Genomic DNA, 19,716 nt, shown 5'->3' on the forward strand with positions numbered 1-19,716 from the left:
CCCTGTGTTTGTGTGCCCTACACTGTGTTGTGCTGTACCCTACACTAATACTCCACTAGTGTATGGTAGCGCTCAAAACATTCCCTGATGCAGAGACCAGGTTGGTCAGGACATCTGGGACAATAATAGCAGCTGTCACGCCTAAATCCGCACCTGCTACAGACACAACATCTTCTTTGGGGGTATCTTTGGGTAGGGATACTCGGGAGGAGATGTGAAAATGCCTCTCATGCAGCCGGCTCACTGCATCTGGAAGGGGAAGTTGGGCAGGCATGCCTCCTGGATATAGGTAGGCAAGGATGATCTCTTCCTGGAATTCTCAGAAGGATCCGGTGCGTCCTGGCGCCCTGTTTAGAACAAAGGCGTTCAGCATAGCCAATTGGAATAAATAAACAGACACTTTTTTGTACCAGTGTCTGGCTTTACGGCAACTAAATACGGCGCCAAAAGCTGGTCGTTAGGTCCACCCCTCCCATATTAAGGTTATATTCGTGGACACAGAGGGGTTTCTCCATAACGCCAGTTGCTGTAGGAATTTGGATCGTCGTGTCTGGGTGAAGGGAGGACAGAACGAAAACATCCCGTGTATCCCTCCACTTCACCGCAAGCAATTTGTCAGTTTTCAAGCAGGCTCTCTCCCCCCCGACTAAGACGGGATGCTACAAGCCACATGCGCCAATTTGTAATTCGAGCAGGTGACTAAAGAGTGGCACGCTTGTGTAAAAGTTGTCCACATACAAATGGTACCCCTTTCCGGATAAGGGTGACACCAAGTCCCAAACAATCTTGCCACTGCTCCCTATGTAGTCTGGGCAGTTGGGGGGCTCCACACAGCTATCTTTTCCCTCATAGACCCGGAAACTAACTGTATAGCCTGTGGCCCTGTACTTGGCACGCTTGCTGGGGAGGTACTGTTTCATAGCAAGGCGGCCAGTAAATTTAATCAGGGACTCGTCAACGCAGACAACTTGTTTGGGGGTGAACAAGGCTGCAAACTGCTGATTGAAGTGGTCTATGAGGGGCTGAATTTTGTGGAGCCGATCATATACAGGGTCTCCCGAGGACGACAGATTTCATTGTCGCTGAAATGCATAAATCACAGAATTTGCTCATATCTCGCCCTGGACATGGAGGCAGAGTACATGCGCATATGGTGAAGGGGGCTAGTGGACCAATATAGCCGCAATTCACTCTGTTTGGTTATGCCCATGTTGAGGGAAAGGCCCAGAAAGATTTTAAATTCGGAAACCGTTATTGATTTCCAGCCGAATGGTCTGGCAAGGGGGGAATTTCGGGTTGGCGGCGATAAATTGTTGTGCGTATAAATTTGATTGATCCACAATAGATCTGAAAAGATCTTCCGTGAAGAACAGCTCAAAAAAGTTCAGGGGCATAAAACCAGCTGTCTCCACGTGGATTCCAGGTTGGGCAGTGAATGGGGGAAGTACTGGCGCTGTAGAATCAGTGGGTTGCCAATTGGGATATGCCAGCGCATCAGGGAGGGCACTATGGGCTCTACGGGCCTGTCTTCGAATACGCAGTGGCTGCGGGCCACTACTCATGCTAGCCACCGCACCAGCTTCAACTGCACTTATGGGACTCGCCACATCACCAAGTGTTACTGCAGTACTGGTTCTACTAGGTCCAGGGTGTACTAGGCCACTGGTGCTTGCCAGGTCACAAGAAGGATGAGCGGCACTAGTAGCCACACTCTGCTCCATACGAGCACCCTGCGATTCCTGCATCTCAACAACTCCAGAATGGGGTCGGGTAGGCCTGGGTCTAACAGGGACCCATCTGTCGTCGGAGCTATCTGTCAGGGAGCCGCTGCCGTCATCAGATTCGTATACTGACCCTGATTCTGCCAGTGTAGCTTCCCCATCGCTATCATCTGACACGGCCAGTATACTCTAAGCCTCTTCACCACTGTACCAACGTTTGGTCATTTTGGTAACTAAATTTACCGGTACAGTAGTGTGACTCACAGGTAATAAAAGCACCTGGTTGTCAAGGACTATTTCAAGCGCTACCAAAAAAAAATGCTAGTGCTAGCAGGGATCAGGCCTGACTCTGCTAACACAGCGGTTTTGTGTTTTGTGTTTTTTTGTAAGTGACAGTAATCTATTGATTACTACACTTACCTGGGTGGGGTGGGCTGGGCAGAGGGGTTAAACGCAGGTGCTGGCCGGAATCAGTGCTGATTATGCAAACACCGCGTTTTGGGAACCCTAAACTATGGGGACGCTAGTATAGTTCTGATCAGATATTGATCTGTTCAAACACTATACTAGTAATGGAAGTGTATGTGTGCGCGCGTGTGTGTGTGTGTGTGTGGTAATCAAGGGGATATTTCTAACTATGCGCCGGGGATCTGCGCTTTTTTAGACTGACACTAACACTAGCTAATGTCACCTGTGTCACTAATAATAGTGATCAGAAAAAAAACTGTGCACTATAAAAGTGACACGGTGACAGGGCACGGAAGGGGTTAACTGGGGGTGATCGGGGGGGATCAGGGGGTTAAATCTTTATTGGGGGGGTGTGGCGGGGACCCTAAACCTCCTATGGGATAGAAACTAACTCGCTAGCGCAAACTCAAGTCACAATCACACTAATACAAAATACAGTAAAACAGTATATTACGTGTGTATTAGTGTGCAATGTGACAGGGGGGAAGGGGTTAACTGGATGTGATCGGGGGGGGGGGTCAGGGGGTTAAATCTTTATTGGGAGGGGGAGGCAGGTATCCTAAGGATAAAAGGAATGGTGGCAAGTGCTAAACCTGGTCACACTTATATTGCTATATAGAAAATGCTATATACTGTATACAGTGTGTGTTGTGACAGGGGGTGTAGGGGTGATCAGGGGGTTAAATCTTTATTGGGGGGGTGGCGGGGACCCTAAACCTCCTTGGGACAGAAACGAACTTGCTAGTGCTAATTCAGGTCACAAACACACTAATACAAAATACAAAAAAACAGTATATTACGTTTGTATTAGTGTGCAATGTGACAGGGGGGGGGGGTTAACTGTGGGTGATCCGGGGGTTAAATCTTTATTGGGGGGGTGGCAGGTATTTTAAGTGAAAAAGGGGGGGTCGCAAGCGCTACACCTGTTCACAAATCACACTTATACAGGTATATAGGAAAATGCTATATGCTGTATACAGTGTGTGTTGTGACAGGGGGTGTAGGGGTTAACTGGGGGGGGGCGATTGGGGGTTAAATGTGCCTATCTAATTGTAAAAGTGTGTGCTTGGTGCAGTTACTCACAGTTAGATGTGCTCTCCTCTCACGCTGGATCCAAAAAGGATCATGGGAGAGGAGGGCACGTCTTTTCTGAGCCTGTGTTTACATTTCACAGGCTCAGTACAGAATCTGATTGGGCAGAACCGATCTACAGGTCCAGGCCAAAAATGATTGGCCTGGACCTGATGACTGATCGGTTCTGAACCCAATCAAGCCATCGGCGCCGGCGGGGGGGGGGCGCGGGAGCGCGCAACGGACCGGTGGGAAGTGCCGACGTAGACCTACGTTACTTTGCCTGGCCGGGGCTTACTGCCGACGTAGATAGTCGTGCGGCGGTCAGCAAGTGGTTGAGCAGATTGGCTCTTAATTGTTGCAGCACAATATACTGAAATTGCAGGTATACTGGACAGCCACGCAAATATCTAGTGAATATTTAAAATGAATACACACAAAGAGCAGTTTTGATACAAAGCATAAAAAAAACTTTACTGGACTTTAAAATACATAAAGCTTCTTGCACATAAGTTACCATAAACATTAGACAAAATACCTCGACTTAAACATACACTCCTATTCCCAATATCCCAAAATATTAAATAATACTTAGCTCAGGTAGTTGAATGTCAACAGCTTACACTGAATAGCTGGAGGAACAGGACAATAAGAAATCCTGGCTGCATGCTTGGTCTTTCCACAGCCCCAGAAAAGAGACATTCCTCATGCTATAGACTTTTTTTTATAGTCCTGTATACCAGAGACCACCCACAGGATGTACAGTGGGGATTGAAAATTTGGGCACCCCAGGTAAAAAGTTGTATTAATGTACATAAAGAAGCCAATGCCAAGGAAAGATGGAAAAATCTCCAAAAGGCTTCAAATTACAGATTAGACATTCTTAAAATATGTCAACAAAAGTTAGATTTTATTTCCATCATTTACACTTTCAAAATAACAGAAAACAAAAAAATGGCGTCTGCAAAAGTTTGGGCACCCTGCCGAGCCAATATCTTGTACTGCCCCCTTTGGCAAGTATCACAGCTTGTAAACGATTTTTGTAGCCAGCCAAGAGTCTTTCAATTCTTGTTTGAGGTATCTTTGCCCATTCTTCCTTACAAAAGTCTTCCGGTTCTTTGAGATTTCTGGGCTGTCTGTCACGCACTGCTCTTTTAAGGTCTATCCATAGATTTTCAATTATGTTGAGGTCAGGAGATTGTGAAGGCCATGGCAAAACCTTCAGTTTACGCCTCTTTATGTAATCCCGCATGGATTTCGAGGTGTGTTTAGGATCATTATCCATTTGTAGAAGCCATCCTCTCTTTACCTTCAGCTTTTTCACAGACGGCATCAAGTTACCATCCAAAATTTGCTGAAATTTTATTGAATCCATTTTCCTTCTACTCGTGTGAGATGTTCCCTGTGCCAATGGCTGCAATACAACCCCAAAGCATGATTGATCCACCCCCATGCTTAACAGTTGACCAGAGGTTATTTTCATTCAATTCTGTGCCCCTTCTTCTCTAAACATACCTTTGCTCATTCCGGCCAAAAAGTTCAATTTTAACCTCATCGGTCCGCAGAACTTATTTCCAGAATGCATCAGGCTTGTCTATATGTTCATTTGCAAAGTTCAAACGCTGATTTTTGTGGTGAGGACGTAGAAGAGGTTTTCTTCTGATGACTCTTCCATGAAGACCATATTTGTACAAGTATCTCTTTATAGTGGAATAGTGTACCACAACTCCAGTGTCTGCCAGATCTTTCTGGAGGGATCGTGCAGTCAAGCGTGGGTTTTGAATTGTTTTTCTCACAATCCTGCGAGCTGTTCTGTCTGATATTTTTCTTGGTCTTCCAGATCTTGCTTTAACTTCCACTGTTCCTGATGACTGCTATTTCTTAATTACATTCCGAACAGAGGATATTGACATCTGAAAACGCTTTGCTATCTTCTTATAGCCTTCTCCAGCTTTGTGAGCGTCAACTATTTTCAGTTTCAGTTTTCTAGACAACTGCTTAGAAGATCCCATGGTGCTGATTGTTGGGGCAAGGTCAGATGAGTCTGGGCATTTAAAACCTTTGAGATTGACATCACCTGGTCTTCCCAGACGATGATTGAGAACAATCCATGACACTGGCAGGTCTCAGCCTTGCAAAGGGGGCAGTGCATGCTATAAATTCTGCAGGGTGCTCAAACTTTTGCAGACACCATTTTTTTGTTTTCTGTAATTTTGAAAGTGTCGATGGAAATAAAATCTAACTTTTGTTGACATATAAGAATGTCTAATCTGGAATTTGATGCCTTTTGGAGATTTTTCCATCTTTCCTTGGCTACTTTATGCACATTAATTCAAATTTTTACCTGGGGTGCCCAAACTTTCGATCCCCACTGTAATCCAGCATCTTGACCACTCACAGGTAATTTTGTGAGTGAGGTCAGCAACACATGGTTGCACTTCCCCGGACAACCACATGGTCAATTGGATATGCGGCAGCCATCTTTAAATACACAACATCAAAAGCTCACTAAACCACCTGTGGGTGAGAGAGAGTATTACACATGAATGGGGACATTTGTCATGAATCAGTTAAAAAATATCCACAAGCTCCAATTGTTTTGGTTGAGCTCCTGTTGCCTGGTTGGCTTCTGTTTAGCCTTGGGAACTTTTTGCTGTTCCCACCCCTCATGTTTAACACTGCTTTGGGACGTCCCAATGGTTAAGAAGATCAGGAGCTGTGTCCGTCAATGAATTAAAGAGAAAATGGGACTTTTGACTTACCATAAAATCCATTCTCTGATGTTTATTGACAGACACAGCACCCACCCCTCTGTGAAGTTGTATTTTCTTCTGACACTACTTGGAACAAAACTAAGTACCTATAGCAGAGAGGGGGAGTATACACCCCTGGGACTGCCCATAGGCGTAGGCAGACTTTTTTTCTGCCTACTGTCCTACTCCTGTAGGGGGCAGTATAACTCAATGATTAAGAAGATCAGGAGCTGTATCAGAGATGAACATCAGAGAAATGGATTTTACGGTAAATCAAAAATCTAATTTTTTTAAATATAAAACATTGCATACATGACAGTAGCCACAATGACAAATCCAAAGGAGGATATATGCAATAAAAATCTGCATACCATATGACAGTGAGATTCAAAAACCTATTTTGTGAAACAAAACAAATTGGATCTATTGCAACTAGGGATGATCGAACGGTTCGGGTCGACCATCGGTTCGACCCGAACATTGACTGTTCGAAATTCGGCCGAATCCCGAACTTTTTGCTGAAAAAGTTCGGAATTCTGCAACCAGAACCGACCAAAATGCAATGGGACAGGAACTGGGCTTTAAAAGCCAGTGATTGGACCAGAACCATCAGTAAAAGCCAATTGAGGGGCAGGAGAATGCTAGGAATGTTATTGGAGTGACTAGGGGGTCCAGAGGCCAATCATTAGTGAATACGCCCCCCAGTATATAAGATAGCCCCGCCAAATCTCAGCATTTTAATACAGGGATGTGAAAGAGAGTGGAAGCAGTTCTGTTACTTCTGCTTCAAAGTGTCATTTAGCAATTAATAGTATGAGGAAAGGGATATCTAGTGTAGTTAGGGTACTATTTTCCACTATAGTTAGATTTAATAATTTAGTTTCTGTAGGGAAAGTGTTAAGTGTCAGGGTGACCGTAGTGTAGTGTAGGGTTAACTGACTCTGACTGCTATGGCAGGGTCACCAAACCCTTCCATGTCAGGGTGACCGCTATAGAGAAAAGATTGTTTCTCTTAGAACTGCTTTAGAACCGGATAGTGGCTTCGCCCCGGTCATCCAGCTTTTTGTTGCAGGCGTTTTATTGGGCTTTTTTGTGGACGTGTTTGGAGGCAGGCATGACACCAGAACTTCTGTGTAGGGTTATATATATACACACACACATGTATGTATATATACACATACACATATATAGGTGTGAAAGTAGCAGAAACCTATGCTTGCGCTAATGAAATAATTAACAGGCATATGTCTCCGCTCCTATCACACCTATATATGTGTATGTGTATAAATACATATAAGTGTGTGTGTATATATGTGTGTATATATATACCCCTATACAGAAGTTCAGATGTTATGCCTGCCTCCAAAGACCCCCAAAAAATGCCCGAAAAAAATGCCTTCAACAACACACCTGGGCGTTTTTGTAGCAGGAGTTTTTTTGGGCATTTTTGGGGGTCTTTGGAGGCAGGCATAACATCTGAACTTCTGTATAGGGGTATATATACACACACACTTATATGTATTTATACACATATATAGGTGTGATAGGAGCGGAGACATATGCCTGTTAATTACTTCATTAGCACAAGCATAGTGTTCTGCTACTTTCACACCTATATATGTGTATGTGTATATATACATACGTGTGTGTATATATACCCCTACACAGAAGGATGTCATGCCTGCCTCCAAACACGTCCACAAAAAAGCCCTATAAACGCCTGCAACAAAAAGCCGGGTGTAAAAGTAGCAAAGCTACTAACCTGTTCTATATTAATTCTAATACAAACAAACTTTTTTTTTTCTGGTTCTGGACATGCTACAGAGCTGAAACTTCACAGGTACACTTTTTAGACCCCCCAGACACTAAATCCAAAGAAATCTCATTTTTATTTTCAATAATTGGCTCTCTATCAAAAATGACAATTTTAAGAACTTTTTTTGTGTGATTAATAGTCCCTGAGGCACGACCCAGAACCCTAGGCACTTTTTAGGGGCATTTATTGGGTTTTAGGGCTTCAAAATGGTGTTTTTTGATTACCGAAGTTTGGGTCCCATTGATTTCAATGGGGTTCTGAAATCCGGGCCGAACTTTTGGGATGTTCGGGTGTTCTGGTCAAACCGAACTTTTGAAAAGTTCGATCATCCCTAATTGCAACTTGAACTACTGTATCTGGAATAGTATAAAAAGCATCAAGAAGAGTTGCATCTTTTAAAAGCATGAACCTGTACCTTTAGTACTTTGCTATACAAACACAATAACAACAGTGGTAGAAATCAAAGAGCCTGAGGGGGACCCAGCAGTGGTCAAAATTAGACATGTTTACAGGTGAAATACCATTAACATAGAGCAATCTCAAAAGGTTTTGTTTGATGCTGAGCACTAAGTGCAGTTTTTCTACCATTAGTTAATCTCAAAAGGTATTAAATGTTAGCTGCGGAGGAGCACTGGACACTTAGAATTTTATAAAATGGATACATTTTATTTGCATTTAGGAGTAAATTGTATTGGTTTGGCACTGCATAGCTTGCACAGTATAATTATGAGCCTGGAGTTTTTTCCCTTAACGTTTTTCTGGACAGCACCTCCCACATGCCAACAGGAAACACCACTTCGGCCAAACTTTAAAAGGAGGCTTCCCCCCACAGCTCATCAGTTTTTGTGTTTCCTCCAGCCGAGGAACACCTAGTGGGGAGTCAGGAGCTCTTAGGTGTTGTCCTGAGAGACCAGGCTTCCTGCTCCACCATACCTGTTTTTTATTTAAGAGAGTCGATTCCTTCCATACTGCACAAACTGGATTGGCTCCCTCTCCCTCTTTGGTGCTCGGGGAGAGCCTGTACTGCTCATGGACGCTGCTCCTAGGCAGCGACAGAGACCTGCGGTGGACATTTCTTTTTTCCTGGTACCGCCCCTCGATCTAGTTGCCCAGGTGCCGCCGCCATTTTTCTTGGCTGCTAAATGGTGACTTGCCTGGCCGGAAGTGAGGTCTCCGGGGAGGGGCGGCGTTCATGGAGCAGTTCAGAGGGGAGGGAACAGATCTGGTGCCTATTACTGGTTCCGGTCTGGCGCAGCGGGGCTATTGCAGTTCGTACACTGGCATTCCTAGCCACATGTGGGCATTGCAACACCGCTATGGACACGGTCGCGTCAGCAAGTGGGACAGGCACCAGCAAAGTCCAGGTAAGGGGTGGATTGGCCATCTTGCCCTGATTACTGTGGGGGTCTCTCTCCTTCTTCCCCCCCCCCCCCCCCGGGGGCTGGGGCCTGTCTGGGCACACTGAGTTTTGTTTATGCTTCTTGTGCACCTGGGGTGACCCTGATGAGAAAAAGGTTGACTCACTGGGATGGTTTGCCTTGTGTTTTATTTCTCATTTTGGTAGGCTAAGAGCTCTGACCTGGTCGTTAAAAAGAAATGCCCGTCATGCAAAGTATAGTTACCTGAAGGTTGGAAAAAAAAATATGTCAGACATGCACTGACTCCCTGGTTAAAGAGGAAGCTTCTACTGCATGCAGCGACCTAATCGCATCTGTTAAAAAAGGGCTGGATGCTATCATTCAATCCTTTCGCTCTTCGCTAACAAACCCATCCTTAAGTCAGCTATCTACCTCACAATCCTCTCAGAGCTCACAGTTAATCCCTGCGGTGGAGTTTGAAGTAGGTCCTCCTACCTAAGAGGGACACTCCACCTCTCATTCCAAAGAAGATTCAGAGGAGGAAGGGGTAGAAGATGTACCCTCAAAATACAAACGGTCTTTAGATCAAGTAAATGGTTTGTTAAAGGCAGTTTGTTACTTTGGGCTTAGGAGAAGAGAAAAAAGAATTCTCTGCATGATCTAATGAAAGCAGGTCTGAGTGAGCCTAAAGGTCGCACCTTTGCAATACATTCAGTAATCTCTGAGGCCATTAAAAAAGAATAGGCAGAACCAGAGCAAGACCTTTTTTTTCCCCAAAGGCACATAAAAGGCGTTTTCCTTTTGATGAAGACCCAGAGGCACTTTGGAACAAAGTACCTAAGCTCGATGCAGCCTTTCCCAAGTTTCCAGATCAACTGACCTGGCATTTGAGGACATGGGAATACTAAAAGATCCTATGGACAAAAGGATGGATCAACAACCTAAAAAAGCTTGGCAATGCAGCATGTGCAATCTCAAGCCAGCTATGGCGATTACTTGTGTATCTAGAAATCTGGAGTACTGGATAAATCAACTCAAGGCACATATAGCAGATTCTCCCAAACAAGAGATCCTTGATTCTTTTTCAACTCTGTCAACAGCTGTAGCCTACATTGCAGGTGCATCAGCAGAATCTGTAAGGATGACATCAAGCTCTGCAGCCCTAGCTAACTTAGCCAGAAGAGCTCTGTGGTTGAAGAGCTGACCAGGGGATGCAGCATCCAAAAGCAAGCTTTATGGTATTCCGTTTATGATATGATTCCGGGGATCTACTATTCGGTCCTGATGTAGACTTGGTTCTAGACAGGCACTACATTTAAATGAATTTTTAATTTTTATTGTTTCACTTTAAGCTTTATTAAATTCACTTTCTAAAAAAGCTATCGTTTCATAAAAAAATTTGCATTGATACATGTCCTCCAGGGCAGAACGCTGCCCCCCATACCCCTTTTATGGCCAATTACTTGCATTTAAGCCTTAAAATTTGGCACATTTGATTTCTCATGTTCGGCTTCCATAGGCTTCAATGGAGTTCGCCATTCGGGGTGTTTGGCCCATCTCTAGCTACCAGCTTGCAATACATTAATAATTGGTGGTGCTAGCATGCTGCTCCTTGTTCAGGCCTACCTGTTATAAAATGACAACCATCAGTGCCTGAGAAGTTAACAGCAGTAGTGTAGAATAAAGCTCTGTTTTTTGTACATATTTTCACAGATGTTTTTTCTTTACTGTAATTTAAAAAAGTATCTCCACAACTTCAAAACCATTTTTTAATCTCCCAGGGAACCAAGTGCATGTAACATTACTATTGAAGGGGTACAGCTCAGCAATGTAGCCACTGACCCCTCTACTTGGTGTACTAGGTTGTAAGGGTGCATGTATATTTCTCAAAGTCAGCAACTGGAGAAGCAGAAGCAAAGGAAGTGTTTCAGGCATCGAGTGTAAGAAATGTTTGCTAATAGCTTATGCTTCCAGCTAACTCGTTCCTTTTATTATTTTAAACCCTTAGCATATACTAGGGCTGTCCAACAGGCACTTCAAAAAAATTACAGAATTCTACACACTTCAATAACATAGTGTAGTTATGCAGCCCAGGGCACTTTGTATAACATGCATTATCTACCAGATCACCTAATTTCATACCCATTCAGAATTCTTATTCCATAAATGCCTATTGGAAAGTCTTATCACAGGCACTTTAAGGGCAGCATTCCACAAACTTTAGTGGGATAAGTGTAGCCTGGATTGTGACTGTTACCCCCCCCCCCCCCAGCAGAGGTAAAATTAAAAGTGTCCCTTAATACAGAGCAATGGCACAGACCGTGAGCTGGGAGTGACCAGCGCCAGCCTAAATGAATAGGAAAAGACATTTTAGATTGGGAAAAGACTTTGATTGGTTAGGTGTTAGGTGAAGTGGTCAAGAGGGGAAGAGAGACTGGGAAGAGACATGGACAGTAACAGAAGTGTGAAACTGGTATTCCGTGTTTTACTGACTGCTAGTTCAAAGGTCCACATACCCCCTTTTCTTGTGACACTGACCCGCGTCTCTTTGACCCCTGCTTTTATAGTGCCCCCTGCCCACTGATCAACTTCCTGAAGAGGAGAGGTACTATCAGCCTTAGTTTGCCAGGACCAGCCAGCTACCGCACTGCACTCCCAGAGAGAGAAAGTAGAACTACAATCTGCAGAGTGCTCTGACTAGAGAGACTGTGCCTGTAAGTACCCCAACTGCTTTGCCCCAGGATGGGTGATGGGACGATGGACTGTGAGCAGTTGCGACTGGTGTAGTATTTCCTGAACTCAGAGGAGGACAGAGATTGCGAGTGTCACAGGACCCAATGAGAGAGCCTGAGGATCCATTTTTCATGTTATGAAGACACTCCCTACCCTTAATGAATGGTGAGAGGTTTTGTAGCCATAAGTGCATTTTTTACTAGTCAATGAATGCACCAACAATCACACACAGGGCCCCAACACCAGCCAACAATATACTAAGTCAAATGGCAAGTTAGACACTGTCAGGAATAGGAGAGTAGGTCAAAGTCCAAGGACTGTCCAAAGCTGTTCAAGTGTGTGCTATTCCTCTGCACTCCATTGGACTCACATCTGCTTTGGGCTGCAGTTTAGGTAACCATTGTATTTATTATGACTTACTGTACCAGGGTTCACCCATTTTTGCTCTTGTTTGTAGGTAAGCATATTGATTGCATCACCTGCTGGACTGTTTAGCTCATTAAAGTTGGTAACAACTCCAGGGTGTGTTGATGAGTGTCAAGCAATCAAGGTGTCACGCTCTCTAGAGGACAGGATCAGAAGCTCCCCAGAAGGTAGAGCTACATGGTAACAACAATCTGTAGCCCGAGGTCTCATTTTCACTTCTTCACAAGACATTGCAGTTGCTGTTGTGTTGTGTTGTGATCTGCGTTGTCAGGCCCCAGTCTGCTGTGGTGAATTACAGCACTTGTCTCCAGAGGGTTCCTGCTGCCAGACCCGCGCTGTCACTTTGACCTCTGCTGAGGAGTGTGGTAGAATAGTGGTGGGTAGCGGTCGTGGTGGTGGGAGGGGCTCTGTTGACAATGCTAGCTCAGCAACCACAACACTGATCAGAACTAGCACCAAGTGATAAGTGCGCTTGATTGGAAGGTTTCAACAAGATGGTGGTACTTCTTCTTTAACTAGTTTCTTCATTTCAATTATTTATTAGACAAATTGTCTGTGAGCCATTGTTTACTGTAGTAGGCAGCAATGAGCAGACTGTGTGAAGAGGAGGAAGCTCCCACTCCAATTCTTGTTTATTTCATTGTCTAGGTAATATGCTGCTACAAACATTATTACACCGGACGTGCTTTTCTCCCACACAGGGTTTTTACCCCTACAAAAGAACACATCTAAACATTGTATCTTCAGGTAACATTTTATAGCAGCTTAACCCCTTGACTGCCAAGGACATGTATCATACATCACGGCTTTACTTTACTCCAAGTAGTCAAAAAGATACAGAATACTTCATTGTAATCAATAGGATAAAACAAGTTAACAGCATTCCTAAACTTGTTTTACAACACATTTGTAAGTTGTGTCCGCTGTGTTCTACAGGTCACTTTTACATGCCCCAGCACCACTGCTGTTTACTGTCACTCACTGCGTTATTTCTCACTTTGAGAACAACATCCTTCCTGTTTCCAAGTCAACTCTTATGTTTAGAATCCAACCAGTTACATGTTTACCAATCTCCTTTCTCCTGTGAAGAATAGCCAGAAGAGCTAAGTCCCCAGTAGCTCCAGGTTATGTAATTGTCAAACTTGTGGTTTGTGGTGGGTGAGGATGACCTCAAGGAAACTGTCTCCTATTTCGCACAACCATCAGGAGTCTATTTAAGTTACTGCAAACCTAAGCAATATTAGAACTGAAAAGGTGAGTCCTGCCAGAAGAGAGATTGGACAGCTATTTAGAAAAAGCTAAGCATGGATAGTAAAAGACTATGAGGTTGATTTACTAAAATTAGAGCGCGCAAAATCTGGTGCAGCTGTGCATGGTAACCAGTCAGCTTCTAACTTCAGCTTGTTCAATTAAGCTTTGACAAAAAAAAAAAATGGAAGTTGATAGGTCTTTATGCACAGCTGCACCAGTTTTTAGTAAATCAAACTCTATGTAGTGATGGACGAACATCTGCCGGGACGTTTCGCGAACGGTTCGTGCAAACTCGCCCCATTCATTTTAATGGCAGGCAAACATGAAAAACCTCCAGGTCATATTTGCAGCCACAAAATACTTACTAGCTGTGCACACATAGTCCCACAACATGGACACTGACATACCAGAAGTATTGCTGTTGGAAAAGTTGCCATAAAATTAATTTTTTTTTTTCCAGCAAAAAAAAAAAAAATATTTTTTTTTCTAAATCAGCCAGAACTGACAGCAGCTGGTAAAATAGGGTCCATTCAGACGTCTGTAAAATGGGTCCGCATCCGTTCCACAATTTAGCGGAATGTTTACAGACCCATTGATTTTCTAATTCCAGTCTGAAAAATTAGGCATTCACAGGATAAAGAAGTGTCGGCCATTACAGGCCCCAAAAATTAGCCCACAGGAGTTCACCTGACAGCAAAGAACTTTGTATTCTGTGGCTGGAGGTTGCTGTGTGGAGCAGAGACAGAGTGTTAGTGACACAAATCGCTAGTTAATTGGTCCACAAAAGTATTTTGTCAGTGTAGGAGAGGTTGCTGTGTGGAGCAGGGACAGACTATAGCAATTAGGCATTCAACGGACATAGAAGGCCTTTTATGCCGCTGTATTTACCTAAGACATGGACCATGAATTGTTATGGGTGGTGGCGGATATTTGTGGCCTGTCATGAGGAATTTTAATCAAACATGGTCTACTGGTCACATGTGTTGAATTCCTCCGAGATCCATGCCTCATTCATTGTTAGAAATGTGAGGTAGTCAACATTGTCGTGAGCTAGGCGAGTGAGCTTATGGGTCACGATCCCCCCTGCTGCGCTGAACGTCCTTTCAGACAGGACGAGGGGCAAGCCAAAAGTTCCATTGCAAATTGTGCAAGCTCTGGCCAGAGGTCAAGCCTGCCCACCCAGTAGTCCAGGGGTTCATCACTTCTCAGAGCGTCCACATCGGCCGTTAACCCGATGTAGTTAGACACCTGTCGGACTATGCGTTCCCTGATGCTGAAGCCTTTGCTTTTAACGCATAAGTCGCGGTAAGCCCAACACTCACCTAGGGACGATCCGCTGGACAGAGGGAAAATAGGGTTTCCATCCGTCCAAATTGGACGGATCGGATGTCAGCGCCAGCGGACATGTCTCCGCTGACATCCGATGCCCCATAGACATGCATGGGGGGACCGTTCAGATCCGCTAAAAAAACGGACAAGCGGATCTGAACGGTGTGCCTGTGTGAAAGGGGCCTGAGAAGGCACCTGGACTCCCATCATCGAGCCCAGTGGAAGTAACGCCATCAGAACCCACAAAGTCACACTCCAGGCTCTCACCGTCCAGCCTCTTCTCCTTCTCCTCTCTCCTCACAATTGTCCTCCACTCCACCCTCCATCATGCCATCCTTACGTTTTTCTAGAAAAAGGCAGGCTTCCGTGGCCCAAATGTTCGAGCATAAAAAATGATGACGCCGGATAACCCTCTTGCCCAACAGTTGACCGCTGTCTTGTGAGAACTGATAGCCCGCCAACTACTGCCATATAAACTGGTGGACTCGGAGGCCTTTCGAAAATTTGTGCCATTGGAAAACCACTATGGAGCTGCCGGTCACACGCGCGGGGATGTCTGTGAACGAGCGGGGGGCGGGAGTGTGCCTCCGGCAGCGCGCACTCGCCCCCTACAGGCTCCTGGGCGAGCGACGTAGGTCTACGTCGGTTTGCCCAGGAGCGGCTGTCTGCCGCAGTAAATAGTCGTGCAACGGTCGGCAAGTGGTTAAAAGGACATTTGAAAAACATCATTTTTGAACAGTAATATTTTAAACCTTTGAATGTCATATCTTTTGCTTTACCCTCCCTGTAGTGGAATATTATAATGATTTGGGGTACTTATTTCATCTTATTATTTTATGGATCTAAACAATATTTTAGGATTCCCAGAACACTATGAGATAGCTAGTCATCACAGCAGAAGTAGCTCCCTTTTGCACACTTATTTAAACCGTGAATTGAGCCATCTGATAATGGGGGAGGCAATGCTCCCAGTTCTCTAGTTCTGTGTGTAAATGGCTCCTTGGTCTATTAATCTCTGTAAGTAATGGAAAATCTATATCTTGGAGTACAATATAGGACTCTGGAAATGCATTCATAGACCCTGGGTTATGGGTACGTACCCTCAGGTTACTCCCTGAGCGCCTCCCCTAAAACCTAGCCCCAGTCCACGAGTCCTCATTTTGTAGCAAGCAATGCAGAGTAACCAAAGAATAAAAAGGAGGTAGCCTTTGTCCTGTACTGTACTCCAAGATATGGAATTTATAGGTAATCAAAATTCCTCTTATCTTAATCTGATAGTAAATGTATTCATAGACCCCAGGGCATCACCAAGCAATGTATGAGAAGGGTGGGTAACAATTTGGCAAACAGGCCCAACAACAAGAGTCAAAAGAGCTGAAAGCTGCTTCCGCAGGAGATTGTACATATACCTGTGGAACTTTGAAAGAGTATGATCAGAGGACCAAATGTTAACCCTACACAGCTGGGCTTCAAAGGCCTGGTGTCGAAAAGCCGAAGAAACTCCCACTGATTTATTGGAATGGGCATGTACTGTAAAAGTGCAGGAGGAGATTTGTCCTTGAGAATGTAAACTCTAGTTATGTAGTTAAAGTCAGGTTGAAAAAAGACACAAGTCCATCTGCCTCAACCAATGAAGAACAAAAAACAGAATAGTGATCAGATTTCTAATCCATCTCAGGATGGTGGACTTGGAATCAGAGTGTTCCTTGCAAGGTGCTGAGGATAGGCAATGACCCTTCTGCCCTTCTGCAGCTGCAATCACTACCCGCAGAGAAAAACAGAATGTTTTTCTTTGCAGGTAATGTGATCCTACCCTTAGATAGCAGATTTGGCATGTTTGGAAGAGGCTGGGGGTCCTCTATGTATGGCTGGGCCAGATTGGTGCAATGAGAATCACAGTTTTCCTCTCTTGCTATATCTTTTTGAGCAGATAAGGCAAAATTTGCACTGGAGGGAATGCGTATATTCGCCTGAACTGAGACCAGGGCATCTAGCTAGCGCTAGAGGATCTATGGTCCTGGCGACAAACAGAGGTATTTCTCTGTTGAATTTGAAGGCTAGGATGTCTACATACAGAGTTCCCCCTTTTCTGAAATTTTAGATTGTAGATGTCTGGAGGAAGAGCAAATTCCCCTTGATCCAGGTGGTGGCAGCTGAGGTAGTAGGCTTTCAAGTTTTCCATTCCTGGGATGTGGACCACAGAGATCGTTGGACTGTGAGTTTCTGTCCATGAGATGATCTGGTTTGCTTCCTTCAAGGCTGCAAGATTTATGGTTCTCCCTTTGTGGCTGATGTAAGCCACAGCTGTGGCACTGTCTGGCTGTACCCTGTACATAAATGGGGATTTCATTGTTGCAGAGTCATCTGAATTGCTCTGAGCTCCAGGATGTTGACATGGAGCTTGGCTTCCACAGGTAACCATGTTCCCTGAGCCATGAGGAATTGGAACACTCCTCCCCAACCTGAAAGACTGGCATCACTTTCCAGAAATAGGGAAGGGATTGAGAGCCACCAAGTTAGGCTGGCATGGATAGTTAGAGAGAAGGTGAATGCTTGTTCCAGGTCGACAAGATGTTGTGCTGGAAAGTTCTTGAATGAAATTGGGCAAATGCTACAACCTCATAGGATGCCACTATGAGGCCTAGAACCCTTATGGAGAATCTGATGTTGGCTCTCAGAGAATTTCTTCTCTGGAAGAATAACCTTTGCTTGGGATGTGTCCTGGGCCAGGTCCAAGTATTTGAGGTGAAGAGGTGAAGAGAAGGCAGGAGAGAAGATTTTTTTTAAAAAAAATGATCATGCAGCTAAAAGCCTGGAGCATCTGAATTGCCCTGTGGCCATTTGCCAACAGCGGCAAGGGAGGGTGATGAGCACTTCAGGAAAAGTTCATCTGGATAAACTCTGACCAGGGTGCGAGTTCTGGGAAGGGCAAGAAGGGTTGCTAGGCCCATTGTGAATACTCTGGGAGCAGACGATAAGCTAAAGAGCAGTGCAACAAACTGGAAGTGATTGTCTGCCACTATGAAGCACAGAAAGTGGTAATGAGGTGTATAAATGGGCACATGCAGATAGGCATCTTGGATGTCTACAGATGCCATGTATTCTCCTTGTCTCAAAGAGACAATTGCTGACCTTTCAGATTCCATGCAAAATTGTGGGATTTCTAGGTATTTGTTCAGAGATTTTAAATCCAGAATAGGAAAAGTACTCCCACTGGGCATTAATACTGTAAACAGGTTAGAATACACTTCTTTGAACCTATCTTATGGGGGTACTGGCACAACTACTCCCTGGGGCACGAGATGGTTCAGGACATTTTGTGAATCTACTGTCCTTAAACAGTCTTTGGTTAATTTGAGAGAAGAAAGCAGTGAAGAGGCAAAGTTTTGAAGTCTATTTTATACCCCTTTGAAATGACCGATTGAACCCACAGGTATGGGATGTCTGTGACCCAAAGGCAAACCCTAACAGACGTCCCCTCACTCATTGGTGTAAGGGCACCCCTGTAATGATATCATGTACTGGACACATGGACACATGGAAAGCAGTGTCTGGCAGTTATGTTGTTCAGGAAGGTCGGCCATGATAGTTTTATAGAACATCAGATACACATTTCAGCAGCGAATTCCTAGAAGTGCACCTCCATAAAGTTTTTAACTTAAGTCACATTTCTACAGGGGTCTGGAATTTCAAAGAACAAAACACACATAAGAGATCCGGCGCTCACCGATTGGTGATGGTGAGGGATGAAGTGCCTGACTTATCCTGAGCTGCTGTGAGAGAGACCCCTGGGGAAAGGGGGTTGATATGAAAGAAGCACACAGATGGAGGGAAAGTGCTGACTGCGAGTTCACAAAGGCTCCAGTGCAGACTCCATCGTGGAGGTTGGACGGACTATGGCTCCCCCTTAAAGGTACCCCACATCCTGCCTTTTATACCAGTGGATCTTTGCTTGTACCTTGTTGACACTTTGGTGTTTATTTGTTTTTTGCTTGATCTGGCTGTATTATTTTAGATGCTTCTACTGGACTCCAATAAACTGTGTTTTTTTCAATCCAGTCTTTTAGTGCTCACTGGATAGGGCACTGATCAAGTGGATACCACCCATTAGTATCCTGCCCCTGTCAGAGCTTTCCCTCCATCTGTGTTCTTCTGGAATTTCAAAGAGCCTGTTATTTCAGCTTAGAGACAGCAGATACCAGTCCACAGGCATTTACCAGAGCGGTAAATATCTAACCTGGGTTCTGGCAGGAGGTCTGGAAGTTTCTGCTAACAATAAATCTTTACGGATTAAATTCTCTGGGGAAATTGGAACTGACCCATCGTAAAACGGTCCTTCAGTTCTGTCACCCATGGTTTGTAGGGTAATTAAACTCATTAGGAATACACAGCGTGCCCTAAACTGTCATACCCAGGGCTAATGGGTATCATAAAAGCCATTAAGGCTTAGGCGACCTTTCAGAGACCTCTGCCTCACTCACCATTTCAAAATCTACCCATAATTTATAAAATCAGACAGGACCAAGACACGTTAATAATAAATATACAGGGTGGCGTGACCGGAAGTGCACCTGACCAGACGCTTTGAAGCGGAGCTCCTGTACCATCCCAGACAATCCATCTGTTTCACGGCTCGGGAGTCCTCGTACCTAACCCTCCAAGCACCATCGGGTAGAGGAAGGCGCCAGGAACCCAACGACACCCGTAGTTTGGATCGGAGTGGTACTCCTACCTACCGCTAGGGGTGAGGCCTACTCCATCCACCCGCGCCATCCCGCTCTCCGGAAGCC

This window comes from Pelophylax lessonae (assembly GCF_965119305.1).
Source record: "Pelophylax lessonae genome assembly, chromosome: 13".
Classification (NCBI taxonomy): domain Eukaryota; kingdom Metazoa; phylum Chordata; class Amphibia; order Anura; family Ranidae; genus Pelophylax; species Pelophylax lessonae.